The sequence below is a fragment of the Silurus aristotelis genome (assembly GCF_946808225.1).
Source record: "Silurus aristotelis genome assembly, chromosome: 29".
Lineage (NCBI taxonomy): Eukaryota > Metazoa > Chordata > Actinopteri > Siluriformes > Siluridae > Silurus > Silurus aristotelis.
In genome coordinates this window covers 9537155-9545377 of record NC_139602.1, presented here as the reverse complement: position 1 = coordinate 9545377, position 8223 = coordinate 9537155, and the positions used below count along the sequence as shown (strand labels likewise).

General features: G+C 39.6%; 1 long non-coding RNA gene across 1 annotated transcript; it reads right to left on the bottom strand.

The window, feature by feature from the left end:
- Positions 1 to 4723: 4723 nt before the first annotated feature.
- LOC310722766 lies at positions 4724 to 6087 on the bottom strand. The gene is made up of 4 exons (XR_014532486.1): positions 5983 to 6087; positions 5793 to 5831; positions 5391 to 5475; positions 4724 to 5124 (listed from the first exon to the last, which is right to left on the bottom strand). It is a non-coding gene; the product is annotated as an uncharacterized lncRNA (long non-coding RNA).
- Positions 6088 to 8223: the final 2136 nt, after the last annotated feature.

The following is an 8223-nucleotide window of genomic DNA, read 5'->3' as shown; positions in this document are numbered from 1 at the left end:
CAGATAATAATCTCTCAGCACTCTGTCTCACTGAGACCTGGATTAAACCAGGTGATTATATGGGTCTAAACGAGTCGACACCATCAGGATATGTTTATAAGCATGAGCCCCGTCAGACTGGTCGTGGGGGGGGGTGTAGGAACCATTTATAGTGCTTCTCTTAATGTTAGTCAGAGATTAGGATTCAGCTTTAAATCATTTGAAGTGCTCGTTCTTAAAATTGCACTTTCAGAGATGCATAGAAAACTCGCTCTGGTCACCGTGTACAGACCCCCAGGACCCTACGCTGATTTTCTTCATGAGTTTGCTTGTTTTCTCTCAGACCTCCTGATCAGCTTTGATAAAGTGCTGCTTGTAGGAGATTTTAATATTCATGTAGATGATGAAAACGATGCCCTAGGATTATCATTTGTCGATTTACTAAACTCTTTTGGAGTTAAACAAAACGTCACCAGACCAACCCACCGTTTTAACCACACACTAGACTTAATAATATCCCACGGAGCAGACGTCACTGATATAGATATTTTACCCCAGAGTGATGACATCACAGACCATTATCTCATACTGTACACACTACCGGTAGAGCAGATTAACCGTGTTTCACCACGGTATCGACTTGGTAGGACTATTATTCCAACCACTAAGGACAGATTCATAAATAACCTGCCTGATTTATCTCAGTTTCATATTAAACCCATAACTGCTGATCATCTTGATGAGATGGCAAACAACATAGACCTTATCCTCACTAGCACTTTAGACACTGTTGCCCCCATCCGGTTAAAAAAGGTTCGAGAACAAGCACCTGCACCTTGGTATAATAGTCATACGCATGCCCTAAAGAGAACAGCACGTAATCTGGAGAGAAAATGGAGGAAAACTAAATTGGAGGTATTTAGAATTGCGTATAAAGACAGTATGCTTAGCTACAGACAGGCGCTAAAAGCTGCTAGAGCTAAACACCTGAGCAAACTCATAGAAAATAACAAAAACAACCCCAGGTTCCTTTTCAGTACAGTCGCTAAATTAACAACAAATCAGGGATCTGAAAAATGTGTTCCATCACAGTTTAGTAGTGAGGACTTTATGAATTTCTTCACTGAAAAAATAGATAACATTAGAAAAACAATTGTGGCAGTTCAACCTCTGACAGCATCTCCCGACACAATCGTACTTACAACCCCACAACTACACTGTTTTACATGTATAGGACAGGAAGAGCTGTATGATGCTATTATGAAAGCTAAATCAACAACATGTCAGTTAGATCCAATTCCCACTAAACTACTGAAGGAAGTGTTATATACAGCTGGTGAGCCTCTTTTAAATATTATTAACTCCTCACTATCGTTAGGTCATGTCCCTAAATCCCTTAAGTTAGCAGTTATTAAGCCCCTCATTAAAAAACCTAATCTGGATCCAAACACGCTATCGAATTACAGACCAATTTCAAATCTCCCATTTATGTCTAAGATTTTAGAAAAGATTGTCGCTGCCCAGCTATGTAACCACTTGCAGGAGAACAATATCTTTGAAGAGTTTCAGTCAGGTTTTAGGCCCCATCATAGCACAGAAACTGCTCTAGTTAAAATCACTAATGACCTGTTTTTAGCTTCAGACCAAGGCTACATCTCCCTATTAGTTTTACTAGATCTTAGTGCTGCGTTCGACACTATAGATCATGATCTTCTCCTCGATCGCTTACAGAATTACATCGGTATTCAGGGACAGGCATTAAGCTGGTTTAAATCCAACCTGTCCAATCGTTACCATTTCGTAGATTTAAATGGAGAGCTATCCAGGATAATGCTAGTAAATTATGGCGTGCCACAAGGGTCAGTTCTGGGACCCCTGCTTTTTACAATATACATGCTTCCATTAGGAAATATTATTAGAAGGCATGGAATTAGCTTCCATTGTTATGCTGATGATACCCAGCTATATATTTCATCCAAACCAGGCGATACAGCTCAATTAGCTCGCATAACTGAGTGTATTGAAGAAATAAGAGATTGGATAACCCATAACTTTCTGCTATTAAATTCTGATAAAACGGAGATTTTGCTCATCGGCCCAAAAAATAGTACACAGAAGCTCCAGCATCTCAGCCTGCATTTAGACGGTTGTTCTGTAACTACTAGTTCAACGGTAAAAGACCTGGGAGTTATTTTAGACAGCAACTTATCTTTTAAAAATCACATCAATCAAGTTACAAAAACAGCCTTCTTTCACCTTAGAAATATTTCTAAGCTAAGAAATATGTTTCTTAGATATGATATCTATATCTGATGCAGAGAAGCTCGTCCATGCGTTTATGACCTCTAGAATAGACTACTGTAATGCATTACTAGGTGGATGTCCTGCATCATTAATAAACAAGCTTCAGTTAGTTCAGAATGCAGCAGCAAGAGTTCTTACTAGGTCAAGAAAATACGATCATATAACCCCAATCTTATCGTCCCTACATTGGCTTCCTATTAAGTTTCGAATAGACTACAAACTACTGCTACTCACTTATAAAGCACTAAATGGTTTGGCTCCCATGTATCTATCCAGTCTCTTAACACGCTACAATCCGTCACGCTCCCTGAGATCTCAAAACTCTGGGCTTCTAGTAGTTCCTAGAATAGCAAAGTCCACTAAAGGCGGTAGAGCATTTTCACATTTAGCTCCTAAACTCTGGAATAGTCTTCCTGACAGTGTTCGGGGTTCAGATACACTCTCCCAGTTTAAGTGCAGATTAAAAACATATCTTTTTAGCAAAGCCTACACATAACACACATCACACACATCACATCACAACCTTGTGCTCCAGAACATCTGATCACATGCACATTATCAACTTGTGCTGTTAATATCATGAACAGCAGCTACGCTAATTCCTCTCTACTGCTTCTCTTTCTCTCCCCATCCCGAGGCATCCTGAGGTTTGGCCAGCTCCAGTCACGTCCCACCTCGTGAAGATTATGGACCTATGGATGATCATGGAGAAGTAGATGCCGAGTGTTTAAAGGCCCTGGCATGGAGAAGCTGATGCTGGATCTATGATGATCACAAATTGTTCTGTATTGTTGAAAGATTTATGACCAAACTTTTGATGTCACCCATATGAGGATGGGTTCCCCTTTGAGTCTGGTTCCTCTCAAGGTTTCTTCCTCATATCATCTAAGGGAGTTTTTCCTTGCCACTGTCGCCACGGCTGCTCATCAGGGACAAACGCACACCATTCACCTTCACTGTTGTTTTCTGTAAAGCTGCTTTGAGACAATGTCTGTTGTGAAAAGCGCTATACAAATAAACTTGACTTGACTTGACTTGACTTGTTAGCTACTAGCTGCTATCCATTGGATCCATGGATCATCCATCTATCCATTATACTTCTCTGTCCTCTACATCTGCCTCTTTCAAACCAACTACCTGCATGTCTTCCCTCACCACATCCATAACCTTCTCCTTGGCCTCTTTTCCTCCTTCCTGGTGGCTCCATCCTCAGCATTCTTCTACTGATATACCCCATGTCCCTCCTCTGCACATGTCCAAACCATCTCAATCACACCTCCCTCACCTTGTCTCCAAAACGTCCTACATGCGCTGTCCCTCTAATAAACTCTTTTCTAATCCTGTCCATCGTTGTCACTCCCAACGAAAACCTCAACATCTTCAGCTCTGCTACCTCCAGCTCCACCTCCTGTCTTTTACTCAATGCCGCTGTCTCTAATCCATACAACATCGCAGGTCTCACCACAGTCCTATAAACTTTCCCTTTCACTCTCACAGATACTCTTCTATCACAAATCACTCCTGCTATCACTCTTCTCCACCCACTCCACCCTACCTGCACTCTTTTCTTCACTTCTCTAACACACTCTCCATTACTTTGCACTGTTGACCCCAGGTACCTGAACTCCTCCACCTTCTCCACCTCTTCTCCCTGCAACCGCACCCCTCCGCTGCCCTCCCTCTCATTCACACACAATATTTTATAATGCATTTTTTGTTCAGGAAACATTTTATCAATATATTTTTTGGTCTGTTAAACCTCCATTACATGTTGTACTTTTAACTTCCTTTTTTACACATCTAAATATTTTTGCCCAATTTTTTAAAATACCACCGTATATATTTTTTCATTTCTTCTTTATTTCTTTTTTCCTCATATTCTTTTATATTTCATATTAGCAGCCGATCGGATTTACATTTCACAGCAAGTTGTATCCTGCATAAAACTATTATTTATAACCAAATGATCAAGTCTTCTTTGGATGTTTGCTTGACATTCTTTATTTACACACGACTTACTAATATCGAACACTTATTGTCTGGGTTTTTTTTTAGTCACAGACTCTGGTGGTCTTTTTCACGAACTAAGAATGCACAATGGAAACAAAAGACCTGACTTTTTACAGCTGTAAGTCGCTTAATTGTGTAGGACGTGTTTGGTTCTGGTAGCAATAAATGTTCCCTTCGCTTGAACTAGGAGAACCAAACCTGTTCCAACATGACAATTCCCGTGTGCGCAAAGCAAAGCTCCATGAAGATCTGCTTTACATGAGTTGGAGTGGAAGATCTCCTGCTATAGAGTTCTAAACGCAACCATTTTACACGTGATGAATTGGAATGCTGGCTGCACCCCAGGCCTCCTCACATCACCTCACAGTGAAATGAGGAGCAATGCAAACGGCAGCTCTCACCGCTGCGGCCTGTGTTCGATCGCCGGTCAGGGAACCAACCCCAGCCATTAGGGTTGCACAAGCCTTAGTGCCGGTCCCAAGCCCGGATAAATGGGGAGGGTTGCGTTAGGAAGGGCATCCAGCGTAAAAACATGTGCCAAATCAAAACATCCGCTGTGGCGCCCCCTAATGGGAGAAGCCAAAAGAAGTCCATAGGGGTATAACATACACGAATATGTCCTGAACCGTTTCGGTACAGGGCTTTCGGTTCGGTGCAAATATTTAATGGGTGCGTGGGAAGGTGATTAGACTCATCCCCTACAGGTGTGCCATGAATTTTGTGCACCGTCACACCCCTATATTTATTATGTGATTATTTTCATGTGGTTTAGTCTTTCAGTGCTGGTAAGGAGGTTGGAGGGGATCGTCCCATACACCTTATTTAAAGAATCTGAAAAAAAATAAAACAAGAAGATCACACACTTTAACACCAGGAACCAGAAGCACCAGGCCTTCAGAATGCAGCCATGTTATTATTCGCATCGCAACTTACTTTGTTTTCATGTGGGACAAATATGTCAAATCTAACAAAAGGTCTCCCCTTTTTGAAGAACAATATTATTTTAACACAATCACAACAACTATTTATATCACACACACACACACACACACACACACACACAAACACAAAAACACACATTCACACAGGCAACTTACATGCTCTGGATAAGTTGAACAAACCGATACTTCACCTTCTGACACACAACAGCAATGCAACAAATCATCAATGAGATGGCATCATCTAAAAAAGTACACAAACACAGAACGAACCGTATGAGGAGAAATTTGCGTGAGATTGTGTTACATGTTTTTTCGAACACGGCTAGCTAGTTATATAGTTATATTTTTTAGTTAGCTTTTAGCACTGCTAGTTTGCTAATATAGTTTGATAACTACAGGCTAAAAAAAAACGTTCCATCGTAGTCGCACTCAACTGCGATACGAACAAATTCAAATCTGATGAAACGAAACACGATTGTATGTCCGTTTGCTGCGTGACCTGTAACACACTCGCTCGCGGTGGTTCTGTAACAGCAACCGCTTTGAGGTGATACTCACATAGATCTGGAATCTGAATTTGCTTTAAGATTTCCTCAACTAGAAAGAAAGGAAAGAAGCAAAACGTATAAATTCCAACATGATGAAATTCACACTCGCATGCTCATTTGCTATGTGATCTCTAACACACTTGCTCACACACTCGCTCACGGTGGTTCTGTAACAGCATCCATTTTGAGGAGATACTTACAATCGTCTGGAACCTCAGGTTCCAAGATGTGATTGCATCTGATGGGAACAGCTTCAACTGTAGTGTTGCTACAAGCATCACCCATCTCCAGGTTCGTCGTTCTGAGAGAGAGATAAGTTTCTTTTAAGTTTCTTTTGCTAATATAATACACATGTACTCTAAACACACATACACACACCTTACTGCTGAAACATTTGAGGGGCCATCAGGAAGGAGCATTTCACCAAGTGAGAAAATACGTGGATTTATTGTTCCAAAGCTAAGAAAACATAAGAACTTTTAAATACAAATTACTACAAACTAATAAAAATTAATTTAAATGTAAATGACTATCTATCTATCTATCTATCTATCTATCTATCTATCTATCTATCTCTATCTATCTATCTATCTATCTATCTATCTATCTATCTATCTATCTATCTATCTATCTATCTATCTATCTGCAATGTATTTGGATTGAATTTTCATTTTCATAATTTTATAACAAAAAGGTTCGCCAAGAGAGAATAAAGCTATAACCACTTCTCACCACCAGAGGGCACTGTAACTATAATGTCAAACAGCTTGTTATAAAGTCTTATTATGAACACAAGCGCGGATCCGGTCGCTGATTGTCCTCCATTTTGTTTCATCCTACATACGGGGTATTAGTTACAAAATGGCGCCGCTCCGATCCACAGATCGAGTTTTTAAAGTTTATTTATGTACTGATAACCTGATGATTGAGACTTAAAGTGAAGTATCTGGAAAAAGTGTACGGTTTATTACAGGGAAACATTTTTCTCAGTCAGTCCTATCCTGGCCTTACATTAGAAAACATAACTATTATAACTTATAACTTTATATATAAAGGTGGCGAATCCCCTGGTCTTAACCCGAGTCTAGTTTACTTACAGTGTCTATATTTTGTGCATATTGATACAAATAATGTTATATTTTTTCACTCTCTTACTAATATGTACCTACAACTCTGAGGGCAGAAATAAAAATTCCAGCAAGTTATCTGTTTATATGTGCCTTAAAACACCTCTATGATGTAATTTAGCCAAGTGATGGTGATGGGTGGGGCATGGGGCGGGGCTTAAGGCGGGGCTTCGCACAGGGGGAGAGGCTGCAGATTGTGCAGCAAAGAAGCCCAAACTTCTTCCAACGAAAGACCAAAAATCTAACTTGTTTAAAGGCAGTGGGTCAAAAGTAAATGTTGCATGATTACCAAACTGTACATTAAATTTAAAGTTGGAGAGACGTGTTCTCCAGATTATGAATATTTGGGTTAAAGTAAACAAACAGCCGCAAGAAGGAAACCTCGGCATCTTTATACAACTTTATTGTCATCACATAGTACACGTAGAGGCAACAAAATGCAGTATAGTATATTTTAGTCCATATAGAATCATTGTGCAAATTGACAAGTGCAGATCAGTATGTTAATTTATATACAACAGATAAGAATAAGGGATTTGGGCAGTGAAGAATGTGCAGAAGTATTAGACATATAGCTAAAAACACACCATTTTCACAAATCGTTTTACATTGTTAAGGTTAAGATTCTCCGATTTGCATGTGTGATATAATTTTTTAAAGAAAAAGTAAGGCTCTCATACCTGGCTATATTGCAGCTAGTTATCTATCTTAGCTAACTAGCATGGTTCTCCTATATGTGATATTGTAGCTAGTTATTTAGCTTAGCTAGCTAGCAAGGCTCTCCTATATGTGGCTATATTGCTTGATACTGTATCTATCTAAGATAGCAGGCAAGGTTCTATTATGTATTTCTATATAGCAGCTAGTTATCTATTTTAGCTAGCTAGCAAGGCTCTTCTACTTGTAGCTAGTTATCTAGCTAGCAAGGTTCACCTATATCTGGCTATATTGCAGCTAGTTATCTAGCTTAGCTAGCTAGCAATGCTCTCATATCTGGCTATATTGCAGCTAGTTCTATCTTAGCTAGCTAGCAAGGCTTTACTTCTTGTAGCTAGTTATCTAGCTTATATATCTAGCAAGGTTCTCCTATATGTGGTTATATAGCAGCTAGTTATTTAGCTTAGCTAGCTAGCAAGGCTCTTCTATATATAGCTATATTGCTAGATACTGTATCTATCTTAGCTAACTAGCAAGGTTCTCCTACATCTGGCTATATTGCAGCTAGTTATCTATCTTAGCTAACTAGCAAGGCTCTCCTATATGTGGTTATATTGCTAGACACTGTATCTATCTTAGCTAACTAGCAAGGCTCTC